At 42.2% G+C, this 21,129-nt stretch overlaps 1 protein-coding gene across 2 annotated transcripts in view; it reads left to right on the top strand.

Annotated features, from left to right (window-relative positions):
* The window catches only part of NCALD (neurocalcin delta), a 312,691-nt gene that overhangs the window by 34,975 nt on the left and 256,587 nt on the right, over positions 1 to 21,129 (top strand). The gene's annotated exons all lie outside the window — the stretch shown is intronic.

A 21,129-nucleotide genomic window follows, 5' to 3' on the forward strand; every position in this document is an offset into this window, starting at 1 on the left:
TTCATGAGTCTAGCAGCGACCAATTAAATATTGATCTCAGACCTTAAACACATAAGGATAAGTTTTCTTCATGGCATGTTGATGGCAGTTGTCATTTGGAATGGAAGTTGGTGGGGTGGATGCTTCGTGTCTATTTTAGTAAGAGAGAGATTTTGGGAGTAGCTAAAATTTGAAGAGGCTTTTAAATTTGTATCAAATTCTGGCAGGGAAAGATCATTGTCAATCATATCTCCAAAGAGAGCTTTGCCTCTTAAATAGCTCCTATCGAAAGGGCCATCATTTGAAAATAAGAAGCACCAACAGCTTTTTATCCTTTTTTTGCATTCTAGAAGTAGAAAGCAGCAGCTAATTTGGCTGTGGAAGCCTTCATGCATGTCCTCAAGAGTGGTGGGAAAGATGGGTCATGAAGCCAGATTTAGGGAGGCAGTTTTAACATGACAGTTAACTACTCCTTTCATCATGTGATTTTCCTTTCATCATGTGAGGCAAAGTAGTAGGTTAGGATCATATAGGGGGAGGCACTGAACCAGTTCAGATTCCCACCAAGAGACCAAACTGTTTCCTATGGGTGGGTCCAGCAGCTGGTGAGCTCCATTAGACCTGGCATTGGTGAAGGCGCTGGCCATGGCTAACTGAGCCTTTCTGCAGCCCCAGTGCTTGAGAGGAGCTCTTTTAGTGCCTAATTGCTACATTTATTAGATGATTTTCATCTTTATCAACTTGGACTGCTTTCACAAAATGCCATGCTTGGGGTGACTTATTTCCTATAGTTCTGGAGACTGGAAGTCCAAGATCAAGTGCCCGCAGACTCAGTGCGGGGAGGGATGCCTTCGTGCTCTGTGTGCATGTGGCCTTTTCTCTGTGCATGTGTGCTTCATTGTGTGGGCAGAAATCTCTCTCTTTTCTGCTGATCAGCCCCCTCCTAACCCCTTCTCAACCTAATATCCTTCCAAGGACTCTTCTCCAAAATATCATCTCACTGCAAGTTAGGGTTTCAATGTATGGATTTGGGGTTATGATGATGCACACTTAAAACTTATGCCATGTCATGCCAATACAAGTTTTAAAAATGTTAAAATTTGGGAAAATCAAACATTCAGTCCATAACTATGTTTTGTCTTTTCTCCTTACAATGGAAAGGGAATCAGTTTAGTCATCAGCAAGATGGTAGGGTGTTGTGCTCAGTAATCCCACTGGCTGACTAACTCAATGGGAGAGTTTGATAGAAAAGCTGTCCCCACCCAGAAGAGGAGAGAGAGTACAGATGACAGGAAAACCACGGGGATCCTGCCTTCTAATTACATGAAATCTCCTTAACGTTAAATAAATAGTAAATGTAAATGGATTAAATTATTAAGTCCTGGGACTGTTTGTGCCATAGTATGGTCCTGTCATCAGTGTAACTCCAACACTGAAGCACACTTTTCTGTATGACAGGGACTTTGTTGAGACAGTAAAAACCAAATGACTCATTATAATTTTCAATTTTTATTATTTACTCAAAAATAATTGTGTGTTTGATTTCTAAGACATGCAGTTGTATTGCAATTCTAACAGATGCGAATCATTTTCCATTCATGTGACTAATATTGACATTGTGGTAAATAGTGCATTTTCAAACATTAATAGTACAAATGATTTGTTTTTTTTTGACAATGAGGAACAAACCTCCATGAGAACGTGTCATAAAAGAGCCCCTTTGTTGCTTCTGTTCTTTTTTTTTTTTTTAAAGATTTATTTGTACATACAGAACTGGGGTACAGGCGAGAGATGTGGAGGGCGTGAGGATTCACCAGAGACAGAGTAGGGGGCAGAACAGGCAGATCGACGAAGTGCACAGCTGAGGGGAGCAGCGGGCGGGCAGGAGAGGTCTGTCACGCCATGTGGATCTCCTCTGGGTCAGGCGGGGATCGAACTCATGCGGAAGTGGCTTAAGCTTCTTTGTGCTGTGCTTTAACATGCTGCGCCATCAGGGAGGGCCTGTTGCTTCTATTCTTAAGGGCAAGGTTCTTAAACATAGGGAACAGGCATAAAATACAGCTACCCGGACCCACTCTCCAGAGACTTAGTTTCAGAAGGTAAGAAGAGAGACTCCCAAACCTGAATATTGAATAAATACCTCAGATGATTATGATGCAGTTGATAGAGATTCAATCTTCGGGGGAAAACCAACCAGCCAACTAAAAAAACTTATCTAGCATTAAAACTTGTTCCATGTCTTGGCCCTCCCTGGTGGCGCAGCAGGTTAAAGCACAGCACTGAGAATCTAAAGCCGCTTCCACATGAGTTCGATTCCCGCCTGCCCGGGAGATGACCACATGGCACGGCAGACCTCTCCTGACCCACCCGCTGTTCCCCTCAGCAGTGTACTTCATGGATCTGCCTGTTCTGTTCCCTGCTCTGTCTGTGGTGAAGCCTCTCACCGCCCCTGAGCCTCTGGCCTGTACCCCAGTTCTGTATGCACAAATAAATAAATCTTAAAAAACAAACAAACAAAAAAAAACTTGTTCCATGTCTCAAACTCTTAGTCCTTCGCATACTCTTAGACACTTTGCTCTTAATGTCCAGTGAGTGAACCGGTAACGTAGGCCAGCAGGAGCCTGCCGGAGCCCACTGGTACAACTTAAGAACCACCTTCCAGTATGACATTAGCCAGCCCTGATTCTCCTTGTGATTATAGCTTCTGGTGGTGCTCCAAGGCCTTTGTGCCCACCGTGTGGAATGGCCACAGAATTTTTGTGTCCCGCAGTCTGTCCTTATATTTGAAAGCCTTTCATCAAGCAAAAGGAAACTTCCAAGCCTTTCCTTTCATTAGTGGGCACCCCCACTAAATTCCCTCTCCCTACCCAGACTCTGCCAAGAAGAAGTTATATCAGGTGGGCTGAGGAGCCCTGAAGTTCCATGACCAGCTCCAACAGAAACAGAACAATAATATACTCAGGTGCCAACCCTTTAATGCCTCAGTGAAATATTTGACTCATCTCCTCCTACATTTGTGCTACCTGAAAGGATATGGTGTGACATGGTGCATTGTTTTGGAATAATTCTGCAGGCCAGCATTGAAATGAATGCTTATAGGAAGCTGTCAAGATGAACCTAGTATTAGGCTATAAAGGTTGGTCGGGGGTGGTTTAAATAAAGGTATTTGCTTGAAATTGTTCAGAATAATGGAACTCTTAAGTGAGAAGTCAAAATAGCGAACACCGCTGGCTGCCGATAGCACACCGTGCCATTAACCTTTCATGTGAAGTCATTGGCAGAGAGATGAATTATGTTTCCTGGGCAGATTTTTTTTTAAAGGAGATGGGTGGCAGCAGGGATCTATTTTTATTAAAAAAGCTCTAGAAGTGCAGTGAAATGGCTATGTGTTTGCAGTCAGGTCTTTCTTCTTTTTTGACAAGGCAGGAGTAATTGGAAGCAGAAGAATCAGTGCTTTATAATATTTAGGCAACGTTGCCATTCTCCCTCTGTCTTAATTTCTCAGTTCCCTAAATATGGTTTAACGCTTCATAGCATGATGGGATTTCCCGAAATGTTGGCAGATTGCTTGTATGTTGAGATGTGCAAAGGGAAAGTAATCCAATTTATTAATTATGCATCGCAGTTAATACTCATTTAGAGCTGTCAAGTGATGAGCTGTAGGAGGTGCGGGAGAAAAGGACTGTTAAAACAGCAGCAGTTGTTGCTATAGATAGGGCTCAATGCTGTTATGCCCATAACCTTTTTTTTTTTCTTTTTTTTTTATTAAAAAGTTTATTTTTACATCATTTTGCACATTTTTTTTTCATCTCAATTGTAATCCCTATGGGTTTCCCATCACCAAATCACCCCTGTGCCACCACCATAGTCCCGTGCATTTCCCTCCCTTCCCCCCCTCCCCCCCCCGTTTTTGGTCCCATTCCCCACTCCACCCCCACAGAATGTCTCTGGTCTATGGTTGTTCATTATTTTTGTTATTTTCTCGCCTGGCCCATTATACTCCTGCTATGAGTGAAACCATCCGGTATTTTTCTTTCTCTTTTTGTATGCCCATAACCTTTTAAAGAAAAGTACAGTTGTAATTTTAAAGTCCGACTTAATGAAAATCTGGTTCTGGGTGGCAGCGTTGTTATATCCCCTCTTTTTTGGAAGGTGAAATCTAGCCTACTGTGACTGTCTTCCAAAAAGAGGGTTCTGCAGATTGTTCCAGGAGAAGGGAGTCTGTCCTTTCATCTTCAAACTCTAACTTTGCCAGGGGCTAGAGAGTTGCCATGAGGTAGTCACAGATACCTCTGGGTCTTTTTCTCTTCTTGTAAAATGGAGAAAAACCAGGTTTGTGCAAAGTGTCCTCTTCCGCCCATCCTGTCCCTCAGGATGGGATAGGCAGTTGGTTGCTTTGCAGTTTCTGCTTTAAGCTGGCACTTTTGTTGGTGTGCAGGAAACAGCTCTCTGACTAGCTTGGGTAAAGGAGGAAAGGGTGCAACAAACAACCCTCAAACATAGGCACTGGGGTGCAGTCAGGCTACCTGGAGCTGCAGCGGGAACACAGGAGACGCTGGAGCCCTCGTTTCTAACCTCGGGCATTGACTGGCTTCTTTCCCTGTTTCCTCCACTCAGCCAGCTGCCTCCACAGGTTCATAGACCCCAACCTTGAATGCATGTGGCCCGGGAGGTCTAGAACTTGTGTCTGACTGTGAATTAGGACTCATGTGAATTTATTTAGCAAGTAATGATGAGGGCTGTCCAGTAGGAGGTTCAGGTAGGGATCAGATTGACAGCAAACAGTACACATTCCGATACTGTGAATGGGTACAAAATAAAATAAGGTGATGGGAGGGGAGCGAGGGGATATGGCAGCCCTCTCTAGAGAGAGGAGATGTGGGACCACATAAAGCTAGTGGTCAAGAGCATTTGCATAGTCTTGAATGATGAGTGGGGCCAGCAATATAGAGAGATGAGGGAGGACGGTTGCAGGCAAAGCGCTCAGTATGGATGAAGGCCCAGCACTAGAAGGAACAACAAGAAGTCAAAAGAGTGGGAGCAACCTGCAAGAAGGGGGTCAGAGGTGGGCGATGAGGTCTGCAATGTAGGGCTGCTCATGGAGGGACCTGTAGAATGGTCAGGAGTTTGGAATTTTTCCTACCTGAAATAGAAAGTCATTGGAAGGACCTTCAATTTGGAGAGTTATATGATCCAATGCACATTTTTTTTTCAAGATTTATGTATTTATGCGTACAGAACTGGGGTACAGGCCAGAGGTGCAGAGGCAGTGAAAGGATTCACCAGAGTGGGGAGCAGAACAGGCAAATCGATGAAGTACACTGCTGAGGGGAGTAGCGGGCGGGTCAGGAGAGGTCTGCCGCGCCATGCAGTCACCTCCGGGGCAGGCGGGAATCGAACTCATGCGGAAGTGGCTTTAGCTTCTCAGTGCTGCGCTTTAATCCGCTGCGCCACCAGGAAGGGCCCTAATGCACATTTTTAAAAGATCGCTCTGATGACTCCATGAAAATAGAGGATAAAGGGCAGGAATGGATGCAAGGACACTATTGCAGTAATCCCGGTGGGAGGTGAGGGTGGCTGGAATCAGGTGGGGTCCGTGGAAACAACGACAAGTCCCCCTGTAGGATATTGTGGAGTTTGCAGGTGAGTTGGATGTGGGGTGTTCAAAGGAGAGCTAAGTCAGGGTTGATGACTTCATGTTTTTCCTGAGACAAGCAAGCTGCAGGGGTTGTTTGCTGACAGGGGAAGACAGGGAGGGACCAGGACTGAGAGGACACATTAAATGAGTTCTAGACGTGTTGAGCTGCCTACTAGACATCCATGTGGACATGACAAGCAGCAACCTAGATGTTTCACCAGGAGCTAGGACGGGAGGGTAGAAATTGTAAGTTAATCTAAGTAGGGGTAGAAAGATTGTTCACAAGAGAAAAGGAGGTTGCTGAACAGATGTGAGGTGTGGGTGGGTTGCCGGCATGGGAGGGCGAAAAGTCACACAAATTCACCACTGTTAGAAAAATCACTCAAGGGCCTCCCTGGTGGCTCAAGGGGTTAAGTCACAGCACTCTGAAGCTATCTGCAGCCACTGCAGCACCAGTTCGATCCCTGGCTAGGTCGCTGATCCACATGGCACAGCAGACCTCTCCTGTCTCACCCATCTCTCCCCCTCAGCAATGTATTTCAGTAGATCTGCTTGTTCTACTCCCCACTTAGTGAGTCCTCTCACCCCCTGAATCTCTGTCTTGTACCCCAGTTCTTGTATGCATAAATAAAAAAGAAGACAAAAAAATCACTTAAAGCATGCATCCTTGAAGAGTGAAGGCACTCACTCATTTTATGTAATTACAGTTTCCTTCTCACCCCCATTAGAGGGATATGCTTAAAGATACATGAAAGACTACTTATTCAATCAGGAAGCCTCTTAAGTGAATCGGAGTATTACTGTCTGTTTCCTAAATTCTGCTTGCTGTGAGAGGACATATATCCTCCCTTGACAAGTCAATTTGATTTTCTACTTCTCACATATAAATTGTGGCTAATAGATGTCACCTTTCTCATTTTCATTGTTGAGCTTCATGCCCTTGAAATGTGGCAAGTGGAACATGGATGCTAAAATCTTATTCCATTCTTCTGCTCCCAGCCTCCCAGTTTCATTTTCAAGGAGGTATTTGGTTACAGCTATCAAAGCAATTACCTAGAAGGCAGGTGGGTCAGCATTGTCCAGGGATAATAAGACTAGTTTTCCTCATATGCAAACACAAAGGGCCACTCAGCTGATCTTGGTTACTGCAGACACCGCACCAGAATTCTTTAAGTAGAGTATTTTGCAAAGATCATGAAAGTATTTATTTAAAAAATTGAGAAGGAAGGAAAACTCAAATCTTTCAGGTAGAACATTTTTCCTTCCCAATTCCTAATTTTTGTTCTTTCTATGGTTTTCTGTAATTGTGATTTTAGATTTTTGATGATAGCAGATACAAACCTTGCATATTCTATAATTTTTTAGGATTGAATAGTTTTAATTTTTGGTGTACAGTATACTGCAAAGATTAGAATGACCATGGCTTATAGGGCCCTCCATGGGTTTGGTGCAAGTTCGATCCCCTACCCTGGAGGTGATCCATATGGCGCGGCAGACCTCTCCTAACCCCCAACACCCCCCGCTGCTCCCCTCAGCAGTGTACTTCATTGATCTGCCTGTTCTGTGCCCCACTCTGTCTCTGGTAAATCCTCTCACTGCCTCTGCAACTCCGGCCTGTACCCCAGTTCTGTATGCAAAAATAAATAAATCTTAAAAAAAAGAATGACCATAGTTTATTTACCATTCTCTTCTTTGAGGGGCATTTCCTTAGTTTCTGGTTTTTCACTCTTCTGTTCCTGCAGGCTCACATTCTTTGTGTTCTTTCATCAAGATAAAGTCCGAGGGAGGGTAATATGGTAGGGCCAGGATGCCCCATTAAATGAGCATCAGAAAAACCATGAATAGTTTTTTTTTTTAACACTATTTCTCATGTATTTGCTTGTACACAAAAAAAGTTCATTTTACTTGAAAATGAACTTTAACTGCATATCCCGTATTTTTTATTTGCTAAATATGACAACTTTATTATGAGACAAGCTGTAGGAAGTCTTTCCATATCCTTGATACAAATTATCAAACTTAAGTTTATCATCAAGATTCCATGTTTTGATTTGCATAAGGAAAGAACATTTTCAGAAGGGTGACCTATAAAGAAGAAAAAGGTGAATATTGAGATGTATAGAAATCAAGTTTATATGCATTTAATTTTCAGAGATTTACATAATTATATAGTATTACATACACAACTAATATCACATAAATGATCATAGAGAGGAAAGGAAAACTTTTTGGACAATACAGATTTATGTAACATCTGCAGGGTTTTCACTTGTTAGTGGCCTTTTTGGTATGTATTCCCCCTTTTCTTTATGGACAGAACTCTGCTTCTGTTCAGGGCAGTTAATAAGCCCAGCTTAAAACTCAGTCTCGGGCCCTCCCTGGTGGCGCAGTGGGTTAAAGCACAGCACAAAGAAGCTTAAGCCACTTATGCATGAGTTCAATGCCCACTTGCCCTGGAGAAGATCCACATGGCGTGGCAGACCTCTCCTGACCCACCCGCTGCTCCCCTCAACGGTGTTCTGCTCCCCTCTCTGTCTCTGGTGAATCTTCTCACCCTCCGCACCTCTGGCCTGTACCCCAGCTCTATATGAATAAATAAATAAATCTTAAAAAAAAAAAAAAGCTCAGTCTCTCAGGCTGACCTTACAGATGGCTTTGCATGTTGGCCTGGGACTTAATTCTGACCAATAAGAGGCAGCTGCATCTGTGGTGTGGGGGAGACCCACTTGTGCATATAGGGCTCCTCACTGTGTGCTCACATGCACAAGGGTCTGGGAAGCTCTGGGGTCTCTTTTATGAGGACACTAATCATAAGGCTACACCCATATGACCTAAAGATTCCCCAGAGTTCCAGCTCCCAATACAATCACCTGGAGGTGGGGTCAGAATCTCAACATGTGAACTCTGGGGAAACATAAACATTCAGACCGTATCAACGTGTAATGTGTTTTTCTCCAGCAACATCCCCTTCCTTCTCTCACCTTTACCCTACACTTCCTAATACTCAAGTCCTTTTCCTCTTTCAAAGGACATGTAATGGGTAATACTTCATTAATCACTGACCCCTCCCGGCCCTCCACTGCCAGTTGAATAGATTTCACCATAGCCTTCATGTGCTTCTCTTTTCTGGATCTTTTTTCCTCCTACCTTCTAATTATCTCTGTACTTTCCTTTATAGTGAGATGTCATTTATATGTAGTAAATGCAAAAATCTTAATTGTACAATTTGGTACATATTTACATATGCATATTCATGCATATTCCTAAGCAACAACCACTCAGTTTAAGACAGATCATTTCCATCATCTCTACAATTTCTCTTATGCTCCTTCCCTGTTTATAACCACTATCAATTACCAAAGGTAATGCCAGTTCTGATTTCTGTCACACTGACTAGCTTTCATATACTTCAGTGGCATCAGACAATATGTACTCTTTTGTGTCTGATACTTTTGCTCTATATAATTTTTTTAAGTTTCACTCATACCTTTGAGTCAATCAGTTCTTTTTTATGGTTGTGGAGAATTTCATTGCATGAGTATGTAACAGTTTGCTTATACAATTCTCTTATTGGTGGATACTTAGATTGTTTTAAATTTTTCACAATTATGAATAAAGATGTTATACATATTTTTGAGTTAATTCTTTCTTCTCTTTCATATACATCTAGGAGTGGGTTATAGGATAGTCTTACCATTAACAGAAACCACCAAACAGTTTGCCAGGGGAGTTACTCCATTTTATATTCTTCCCAGAAATATGAGAGCTGATCTATATCTTCACTATCATTTGATGGTATATATCTTTTTTTTTTAAAGATTTATTTATTTATGCATACAGAACTGGGGTACAGGCCAGAGTTGCAGGGGTGGTGAGAGGATTCACCAGAGACAGAATGGGGAGCAGAACAGGCAGACTGACAATGTACACTGCTGAGGGGAGCAGCGGGCGGGTCAGGAGAGGTCTGCCGCGCCATGTGGGTCACCTCCGGTGTGGGAATCGAACTCATGCTGAAGTGGCTTTAGCTTCTTAGTGCTGTACTTTAACCCTCCGGGCCACCAGGGAGGGCCCCTGTCTTTGCTTTTTTGTAACCATTGATACTTTAAAATAATAGTTGATAGTTGATTGCTAGAAATACAGCTGTTTTTTTTTACCTACTTCTTTGGTATCTTATTTACCTTTTTAGTGTTGTTATAGTCCTTTGTAGATAAATTCCTATGGATCTGTAGATACATGGTTTAAAAAGTCTTACTTCTTTCTTTCTAATACTTATGCCTTTTCTTTCTTTCCTTTCCTTGCTTTTTTGATTAATTTCTCTTCCACCACAGGAGATGTTAAGAAAATTTCAGTTGACATTATGTGAATGATCATGGGGGAAACAATGAAATGAAAGCTATATTTTATTATCCACATGATCAGTTGTTGACTTGAAAAATAATCAGGCTGTGATATAATCAGGGAGGCATTTACTTGATAACAGAAATGTGATTTGGCTTTATGACCAAGCAGCAGTCGGTAGGGTCAGGGCATAGGGGGATTTTAAAGGATCACATGGGGAGAGGGTTTTTGCTGAGGTCAAACCCTGAGTGTGTTGGCCATGCTGACCTTATCTGCTGATGAACTCTCCTTTTTAGTAGTCACTGAATGGTTGCATCATGCTTTAACTTTCTTTTTTTTTTTAAAAATGTCTTTATGCATAGAAGAACGAAGTATAGGCCAGAGGTGTGGGGGTGAGAGTTTTCACCAGAGACAGAGTGGGGAGCAGAACAGGCTGACTGACTGAAATACACTGTTGAGGAGAGCAGCTGGGGAGACAGGAGAGGTCTACTGTGCCCTGTGGGTCAGCTCCCTTTGTGGCTGCAGATAGATTCTTCACGTTGTGCTTTACCCCATTGTGCCACCAGTGATTTTCACTGAGAAGTGCCAACGTGGCAGCTTAGAGACAAAGTGGAGTCTTTCATTCAAAACAGGTCTCACACAGTGAGCCACCACTGAGAAATAGGATGCTAGTGAAACCCAGTCTGTGAGTTGGTCCTTCCAGCTCTCCCTGGGCTGCTGCTGGTGCTGAACACTCCTGGCCATTCTGTCTGCCTTGTGGTTCCCGTTTCTGTACATTTTTTTGCTCTTTTGTTAGTGTCCATGAAGTTCTGTTAAGACTTTCCCTCTAGCATTCAGAGACTTCCAGAGTATTTGTAACTGCTCCTCCTGAGGATAGCACTGAACAGATGGATCCCTGATCTCATTGCCTTGGTCCCAATTCCCCAAGCTTCTGTCAGTGTAGGAAAAAAAAAAAAAAACCCACGACTCTGCATGTTCAATATAGTAGAGTGGAGCCTGGGAAATTTTTAGTTTTGAGTCCTTAAATTCCAACAAGCAATGTTATTTTTGGATTTCTAGTATGCACTTGGAACTTGTAAGGGAGAGCTTTCTAAGGAGAGAGGATGAGGCTCATGCGAGCGGGTGGTGGTCTTTTTCCAGGAAAGCAGCTTCTCTTGCTTGGTCTGCAGCTTTGAAGAGGGAGCCTGGAATAGCAGATGGTCTCCAGGACAGGAGGAGAAGCACTAGCTACTCTTTGCTATCCCTTCTTGCATTTGGTTTTGGATTTGGGAGCCATTATCTCTGTCTCTCTTTTATTTATGCATACAGAACTGGGGTACAGGCCAGAGGTGCAGGGGCAGCAAGAGGATTCACCAGAGACAGAGTGGGGAGCAGAACAGACCGACTGATGAAGTACACTGCTGAGGGGAGCAGTGGGCGGGTCAGGAGAGGTCTGCTATGCCATGTGGTCACCTCCGGGGCAGGTGGGGATCGAACTCATGCTGAAGTGACTTTAGCTTCTTAGTGCTGTGCTTTAACCCGCTGCGCCACCAGAGAGGGCCGGAGCCATTATCTCTTTTATAGATTCCATTGACCACTGACCTGGGAGAGAAGATTTCTTCCATTGCAAGATAGTTTGTTTCTAAGGAAGTAATTCTATTGTTCTTTGTTTTTTTGTAAGCTGCAGCTAGGCTGTTAGCTATTTAAACAGTAGATAAAGAGTGAGGTAAAATATTTAAGGCAGTTTTGACTACAGGCTATAGGAACTGCTCTCTGGTCTTCTCCTTTTCTTTGCTTGACATTTTTCTATCAAATTAAGCTCAAACATTTATAAAGAACTAGCATATAAATGAGCTAATTGTGTTTTTGCTGCTGAATAAATATGAATCACCTTGAAAAAAGTAAAAATGACAGAGAAAAATCAAAGAATGCATACCCTTCTAAAATTGGATTAAATAATATAAATGCAAAGTGCATACAATTTTCTAAATGTTTAAAATTTTCAACTGTTTTATGTACTTGGTTCTCATAAACATTTACATGTTGACATCAAAACAGAATTCCATAAGTATTTTAGTGACTATTATTAGCAAGACTCTTTGTTGGCACTTTGTCCAGTCACACAGACTTCTTACCCAGAAATGCTGTTTAAAATGATTTATTATGAAATAATTGAAATTATTTTTCAAAATTTTTTTCATACTGCTGCTGTTTGGAAATCTGCTTTTGTCACATAAAATCTGTGATGTGTGTGTGATGCATGTAAATAAATGTATAAGTACATTATCTTAACAGCTGTTTCAAGTTTCTTATGTGTAAAATGACTTAGCTAACAATTCTTTGTTGATTGGTACCTTTGGTGTAGTTTAGTTGTACTTTTTGTTTGTTTTTACCAAGATAAACAGCATGAGACCCAAACGTCAGCATCACAGAGCAGAAGAGAGGATGCTGGAATAGGAGCTAACAGGCCATCAGTAGGTAACTTGTTGAATTAATTTGCCCAGGCTTCAAAATACAAGGATCATAAACTGGATGATTAGAAGCACAGAAGTGTATGGTCTCAGTTCTAGAGCCTGGAAGTCAGAGATAAAGGTGTTAGTCTTTTTATGAGGACATTAGTCATATTGGATAAGGGGCCCCTTACTTCAGTATGACTCATCTTAATTCATCAGATGATATCTTCTACAATTCTACTTCCACATAAGGACACATTCTGAGGAACTGGGCATTTTAACTTCAACATAATGAATTTTAGGGAACACAATTCTACCCCCAAATACTGGTACAGGAACTTTTTTGAAATAGTCTTTTCAACCTTAAAATCCTACAGAAATTCTTTGTTTTGTTTCATTTCTGGGTAGAAGGAAGTGCTTAATTTTTAAAAGTTAATTGTTAAATAACAAATAAATGCTAAATTAAATGATGCACGGTTGTTCTCACACACTGAAAAATCTAAGTTAGCATACATTTTAAATTGAAATTATGAAGAGCTGTCAGATTTTTTGTAGATGCTCTTAAATTTTATAGTTAAATACCGAATGTATCCCATGTATCCTGATGATCACAAAGTACATTCTTAAATTTAATATAAAAATATAAGTTTAAGTTATTTTATCCCTCTCTTTAATGCGAAGCCTTGCCATGGTTAGAAGACCATTTTTTTTGTAAGAACAGAGATTTTCCAACTGAGGTTTTGAGCTCAGGTGGGCACAGACTCCTTCATCAATACCTGCAGTCCACAGTGTAGGCCAGTGTTAGGATTTGAGTCTGAGATTAGAAACCTTATTGTCTTTTTTAAGATTTAGTTATTTATGCATACAAGAACTGTGGTGTAGGCCAGAGGTTTGGGGGGGGGGTAGGAGGATTCACCAGAGCAGAACGGGGAGCAGGACAGGCAGATCTACTGAAATACACTGCTAAGGGGAGCCACAAGTGAGATAGGAGAGGTCTGCTGTGCCACGTGGGTCACCTCCCTGGCCTGGGATCGAACTTATGCTGCAGATAGCTTGATAGTGCAGAGACCTTAACCCCTGCACTACCCAGGAGGCCCAGGACCTATCTTTTTATTAAGAGTTCCTTTTGGGAATCCAAGCAAATGGGATATAGCATGTTTCAAACACCTGCTGGCTTCCACGTCATGCAGAAGGCTTGGTTTGGCACTCACAGAGTGGATATAATGGGCGAATTGCTCGATTTTTCGCAGCAGTGACTGCCAAATTAGGCTTCCTCAGAGCATTTCCTTCAGAATTGAATGCTCTGTTTCCCAGCTGGAATCAAAGAATGATATTTTCCAAATGTTACAGAAAGAAGTTAACTTAATGAATGGAATTAAGTTTGGTGACTACTATTGCTTATTCTGGCAGCAAACCTAGCAGATGACAAAAATGAATGAACAAGAAGCAACTTTTTTAACATTAATATGAAAAAGCAGCTAATTGTGTGTCATCCAGCAGCTCATTTTTATGGACTTGTGTGTTTTCTGCTGTAATTTCATGTCACATGGACACCTGCAATGCTAGTACTTTGTTCCTATCATATGGGGTTGAATTCTATTTCTTTCTGCAAAGTACCTGGATTGTTGTTCTATTTGATCATGTGAGGTAAACTGTGGTTCCAGGTATGGTTCCTACCTCTCAGGTACATCCCAAGGAGTGAAGAATTAGGGAGAATGCTGGTTTACAGTGCCTGCTCACAAAGCCAGACCTACCATGGGGAACTCACTGGGAGTCCTGTGGTCTGGTGTGAAACTACACAACCTGCCTGTCACTGTGAACCTTCCTCCTTCATTTCTTTCCCTTTGTGATGTTCTCTCTGGACTTGGAATGGGAAGGAGGTATTTTGGGAGACATGAATAAGTGTCTACCTTGATGAGGGAGATTAACAAATATTTACATCCAGTAAGATGTGCTGGAGCAGAATTAGAGAAGGGTTGGAGGGGACCACGGGCTCTGGAGGGCCAGGTGTCTCACTGTCTGGTTTCTGGGCTCCTAGTACAGAAGCCAGAGGAAAGTTTCAGCAGGTATGTGAGATCTTCCTGGTTACTCCTAGTCTGTACTTGTCCGTTGATGGCCAAGTCTCATGAGTCTGCTCTCTGCTGCAGGTGAAGCTGCACAGAAATGCATGAACTATTATCTCTTCACCCTTTAGACATTTTGGGCTTTGATCATAGTGGACCACAAAATTAGTTCTCATTTGCGTCTGGGGATGAAACACTAGAAGGTAAAAGCCGGTTGTGTAAATGTGACTGATCAGACTGGGGGACTGGAAATGTAAATTCAATTCAACAAAACAGAGCAAATGGGAAACACATGATAAAGAGAATTCTGGCATTGTGAAGCCAGATGGAAAATAATGCTATTAGAATAGGAAAGATAGCAGGGCCTGGAAAACAGGCCTCGGTATAATATGAAAGGGGAGGCCTGTTCAGTAGATACGATTCAGGTTAGTTTTATATTCTATGTATTTGTTCCTTCTTTTATTGGACCACTGATTCCTGTGCAGGATTGTGAGGTGTGTTAACATCACAATATCTGTAGTGAGATTGTAAGCTACAAATTATGAGGAGAGGTAAAAATGATACTGCCTAAGTGTAATTTTTTGAGTCTAGTTTCTATTATTTCACAATTCAAAAACAGCAGTGTTCTCTGCTATCAGAAGGCAGTTGTGGTGATTCAGAAAGATAACCCTAGACTCTCTTCCTGGAAAGTCCTTGTTAAAAGGAAATTATGTCAAGGTCATATAAGGACAGTTGGTGTGTGTGTGTTTTGGGGGGATGGGTGGTGCAGGACTGATTCTATATCACTGAAATGTACACAGTTGAAGGAGGGTATTTGAGTATATGTATATTTGAGTATATGTATTTTTGAGTATATGTATTTTTGAGTCACTTACTTTCCTAATGATATCTGATCTGAGACTGACATGGGCTGCAGATTTAGATTCAGTTTAAGTTTTCAAATGACTTCACATGTAACCAGTAGGTGCTCCAGAGGTTGGCGCACTAGAAATAGCACAAATAGAAATAAGGGAACCACTGGTAGTTTGCACAAAGGAAAGGGAGTAATTCAGAGTGTGGCTCCCAGTCTGGCTGCAAGGGAGAGAAGAAACAATTCAGAGGACCCTTTGCTAAGGCAGAGGTTGTTGAATCAATAGACAACATCATTCTATCAATTTAATTTCTAGAATATGACAGATTTAATTTTTCAGTTTTCTGGAATCCCCTTTAGGATATAAATAATTCAGGCCATCATCAGGCAATATTTCCATTGTCAGTTAACATTTCTACAGGAAAATGAGCTTGGGGTAGGTCCAGCAACAGAGGGAGAAAGTTTTAAAGCTTGGAGGAGACTGGAAAGGGACAATGTGTCGACTTGAGGAGGCTCCTCTACAGGACAAACTTCAGGCCAAATGTCTCTTTCATCATTTGGGGTTATGCAGAGAAAGATGCTGAAATGTTATGCTTTGGTTGAATATTTTCCCCCAATATTTTAATTTAACGTGAATTTATGAATTTTGCAATGATGACTTGGAGCATAACATGTGTGTAATTTTCTCAGAATATGAGACAGAATTATGTGGAAGTTTCCTTTTCAGACATGCCCCACACTCACATTATCCATGGGTATAAGCCTACTTCATTGTGGATTTTTCCTCTCCTCCCTAACCACAAGTCATTACAGGAAATGGCTTTCATAGCTGTGTTCTTTGAACATGATATCACGATTATCATATAACAGCTGTTCCTGTGTTCCAGACTACCCCCCAGGTGACGCCCCAGGGCCCACAGGGAGATTCTGTCTTGTTTGCAGTTCATCCTCCTGGCCCAGTGCTTACTTAGAGTAGGAACTCAGTAGAGTCTGCAACTTTTGACAAAGCACTAATTTACTGCAAGGTGTTATCAGAGATCTAAGCTGACTCTCACTTTGGGCACAGAGCTTAAAATGATCTTTATTTATTTATTTAAAATTATTTTTATTTGTTTTTCACATCATTCTTCATTTTCTGTATTTTCCCATCTTAGTTGTAATCCCTGTGGATTTTCCACTACCAGTTCACCCATGTGCCATCACCATAGTCCCGTGTGCTCGTCCCACCTCAGTTTTGATCCCATTCCCCTCTGCACCCCTGTAAAATATCTCTGGTTTATAGTTGTTCATTATTTTTCATCTTTACTTTATTACAATTGCTTTTTTTTTTTTAACTGATCTTTTTAGTCAGTATACTTCTTGGAAACTGGAACTCAATTCATGAAATATTTTAGGAAGGTTGGGTGAGGAGGGAGTTGACCTTCTTGGGGCAAGAATTACTTCCTGTTCAGTGCCTTTGGGACAGTTCCAGAGGCATAAACTGTGTATTTCTTTTCATATTTCCCTGAGCTGTGTACCTTTTGATCTTTTTAGAATTTACTGCTTTCATTACTAGAGAAAAGGGAGTGTAGAGAAAATGACTTATTTTACTACTGGTTAGCAACTATGGGTTGGTCCAGGAAGGTGAAACTAATTGCTGAACGAATCCTTGTGAGTTTTTTAAAGATGGATTCATCCTCTCATGAATTATTGAGAATCACATATAGTTATAAAATTGTATGTAAAATTAATACATTTTTCATTACACAATTATTTCAGACCATCAAGAAAAACCCCAGAGTCCTATCTATTTGGAAATGTGTGTGTTGGGGGGGGGATGAGGAGGGGGAATGTAGAAATGTCCTGGGTATTTTGAGGGAAGGTGGTGGGAGGATACAATTGGAGATGAGGTCGGGAAGGGAGGGTGCAGGTGGCAGAGGCCAGCTGAGAGGCTCCTGAAAGTTCAGTGCCCTGTCCTCTGAGTTTCCGACTTGTTGACTCTAGGATACATATTTGTATATACTAAAAAATGAAGAAATAACCCCCCAAGGACTGGATGCAGATATTCCTTGGGAATCTTTCAGTAGTTGGGGCAGGGCATTTCATGGTCCTGGCAGTTGTTCACATGCCCACCCTGCTCGCGGTCACTCTGTCACTGTGTCCTTGTGTCCAGCAGTGACACGAGGTAGCTCCAGGACTGGCTTCCTCAGGAGCTGGTGCTGCGTATGGGGCAGTGTAAGTGCCAGGAAGGATATGAAAAATGCCTCACTGATTCACATCAGGACAAAGTAATGTGACTTTTCAGATTAGCAGATTGAAATCTGTTGCAGTCACTCAGCATTTCTATTTTGGGTCTGGAGAGCATGTCTCCAACTGTTTCATCATTTTCTACTCTCTCTCCAGACCCTCCAGCTCCTTCTGCTTTTTAGATGTTTTGATTTTCCAGGGATGTTGAAGCCTTTGTCTTGAATGTCTTGATTCTTTGCTGGGGAGAGAAGAATTGTTGGATCTAATCCTTTAGCATTGACTGTATTCCACTGCAGAATTCTCAGATTGAAGCTGACCTGAGTCTTCCATCACTACTAGTTGAATGAGTGAATACATGAGCATGTGAGGACACGAGTACAGAAGAACAAAGCACCAAAGAACAAAGCATAAGATTCTGTTAGGAATTCTACTAAGGGACCCGCTTAGTGCTGGGCTCTTTGCCAGGGCACTTTCACTGACACTGATTAACTTTGCACACTGGCTACAACGTCTAGGACAGAAAATTTGTATTCCTGCGTGGTATGTGAACTTTTATGCATTTCGTTTCTTGAGTACACCAGAAACTACAGACTATGGTTAGCTCTCTAAGGCAAATATGTATTCTCCCATCCCCACCTCATGCCTTTGCTGGTCCCAACATCTGTGCAGTTGTTTGGACATTTACCAGGAGGAGACAGCTGAGAGAGACAGTGCTTGAATGTTGTAGAATTGCTCTTCATGAGTAGTGAAGTAACTTTTTTTGTCTGTCTCAATCAAGTGATAAATAAGATATTTAGAATTCAATTAAAATTTGCTTTATTTTCTGGGAACAGCAAAATTAGAAAACTCTTTATCTTTCCTTTTTCCATTATTTTTCTCTTAAGGACCAACTTTGCCAAATTGAAACAGGATTAATCGCTTAAAATCATCTATCGACTTATACTGAGCGCCTTTGCTTTAGCTTTTCCTTTAATTTGTTAGTAGCAGTAGAGTTGACAGTGAGCAAAACTGAAACTTCTGTTTAGTTCCCACTGTCCTCAAACTCACCACTACCTCAAAGGAGAGTGTATATCTCTTCTTCTTTTTGCCCATGTTTAGTTCTAAGATTGAAAATAGTAAATAATATTCTTTCATCCAAAAATGATGTTCCAAAGTAACTTCACCTTTGGCTTCATGTGTATTACATTTATTGTCAATCGACTTGGTTAATAGCAGTAGTTGTGGGGAAAAAACTGGGTGGACACCTGAGGTATTTGGGATACAGTGTGTCTAGACAGGTATGGGTGTTTCTCCCTCACTGTTTCTTGAATCCCTTGGCAGGAAGAGGCTGGAAGGAACAAGAATGAATTGAGTCCTTGAGCGGGTTCTGGGAGTGGCTCACTCATAGAGAGTAGCGCCTTTTTGTTGGATGCCATGTGTGGGGGAAGCAGCCTCTCTCCTCTCCAGGTGCTGCAGGGGACTCACCTGGCACAGCCTTGTTATATGAGAGACCGTGCAGGGTAATGCCATGGGCAGGGACCCTGGGACCAGACGGCCTGGGGAGGTGGGGGGTTAGTCCCTGTTCTGCCCATTATGGGCCTCAGGCAGGTTCCTTAACCTCCTGGTACTGTTTCTTCATTTGTAAAATTGGAATGATGAATATCTGGCCATTCACCATAAACATCTTTGCCACCAATGTCATCACTACATAATCATTACTACATGGCAAATTGACTGTAAGGCAGTTTTGTCATAAAAAAAGAAGACATGGCCCCTCCCTGGTGGCGCAGCGGGTTAAGGCGCAGCACTGAGAAGCTAAAGCCACTTCCGCATGAGTTCCATCCCCGCCTGCCCCTGAGGGAGATCCACATGGCGTGGCAGACCTCTCCTGACCCGCCCGCTGCTCCCCTCAGCAGTGTACTTCGTCAATCTGCCTGTTCTGCTCCCCGCTCTGTCTCTGGTGAATCCTCTCACCCTCTGCATCTCTGGCCTGTACCCCAGTTCCATATGAATAAATAAATAAATCTTTAAAAAAAAAAAAAAGATGTAAAGACATAATGGACTGACCCCTAACCCAGTGTATTTATTAGTTTATTTAATATATTTTAATGTACCTTTGGATGTATTTAAGCTAGTTGTCAGTTTGGTTTCACTTCTTCATTGAAGAAGTAAGAAACTTTGCAAATGGGTATGTTAACATTTTCTATTATAGTCGTCTGCAACCTGGGTTTACACTCCAGCTTCACACTTCTAACCCATCTCGCCACCAGGAAATAAAACAAAAAGAGCATAATACTATGAATGAACAAAAAAATCTGGGAAGACAACTGCTTAGGTATAAGCCACAAAGGACACTCAGTGTGCTGGGAATCCACACACTTGGCGTGCGTACACACAGGAAGTCATCTTTCACCATGTCCTTTCAAATGTCGCATTTTTATTTTTCATTTTTTCTCTCTGATGGCAAAATTGTATCATGGCCATTTGGTTATGTGATGAAGATATTTACAGAGCAGATGCTGGTGGCAAAACTACTTAGCACTGGGATGATGATAGTAGCAACCTTCCAGGGCTGTCACGAGGCTGGATGTTAATACACGTAGAGTCTTAGAATAGTGCTGCCAGGGAGTAATGGCTCTGTCAGGCTTGCCGTGGTGATGGTGATGTTCCAGAAGCTCTCATGTACATCCTGTGGATATCCCACTCATGCATATCTTCTAGTAACTGATCCAACCACCCAGCAGATTGAATATGTTCATGGACAGGTACTGCCTGTAGGAGCTGAGGCTTTGGGGATTAAGACTTAGCTCCTGTCTCTTTGGGGCTCTTTGTGAATCTGGTTGTTTTTGACCACTGTCAACTGTGGATGTAGAAAGAGCTTGACAAATGTGTCAGGAAGGAAACATACAAAGAATGAAAGAATGAAAAGTGATTGGGTGGATATTGTTTGTACTTACAAGACTTGAAGCTGTGGAGCCTGGAGGTGCGAAAGCCCCCACCCTGGAGGGCTTTCTCTCTCTCAGGCTCTCCCTCAGACTCCTGGAGGGCTCTCTCTCTTTCAGGCTCTCCCTCAGCCTCCTGGTCCCAGAGTCACAAGTTTGAGAGATGCGGAGAAGCTTACAGAGCTAAAACTCTCTCACACTAGCATCTGGTGACCCTGCCCAGAGCTCTGGCAGTGTGGGGCGTGAGCTCTGTCAGTGCTCCCTCCTCTTGGGGAGAATTCCTTGGGAGAGTCCCAGTGCTCTGAAGCTGGGGCTTGGAAGAGGAGGGGGTTCATCTTGGGGCCATAGCAGCTGAATATACAGCATGAACAACATTCGGGGATGAGATCACTTCTGTTTTGGGAACCTAAAGACAAACACAGTTACATCTGTGCATGTGATCATTGCCTTCCTTCAGATAGTGCTAAACCAGAAAGGAATCCACTGGAAGGCCATTGGCAGCTCTCAGAAGGAAAAGCATGTATTATAAAGGACCCGGCCTCACTAGGGTCCCTAGGCAGTTCTGTGCTTCTAAATATTGAGGAAACTAATGAGTAGTCTTTGTGGGACTCACATGAGGATGGATAAGCCACAGTTGTTTTCCATCTTAATGTTCTTCCCTGGAAATTTAAATTCCTGGAAA

The sequence above is a fragment of the Condylura cristata genome, unplaced genomic scaffold, assembly GCF_000260355.1.
Source record: "Condylura cristata isolate star-nosed mole 26May11 unplaced genomic scaffold, ConCri1.0 scaffold00009, whole genome shotgun sequence".
Classification (NCBI taxonomy): Eukaryota; Metazoa; Chordata; class Mammalia; order Eulipotyphla; family Talpidae; genus Condylura; species Condylura cristata.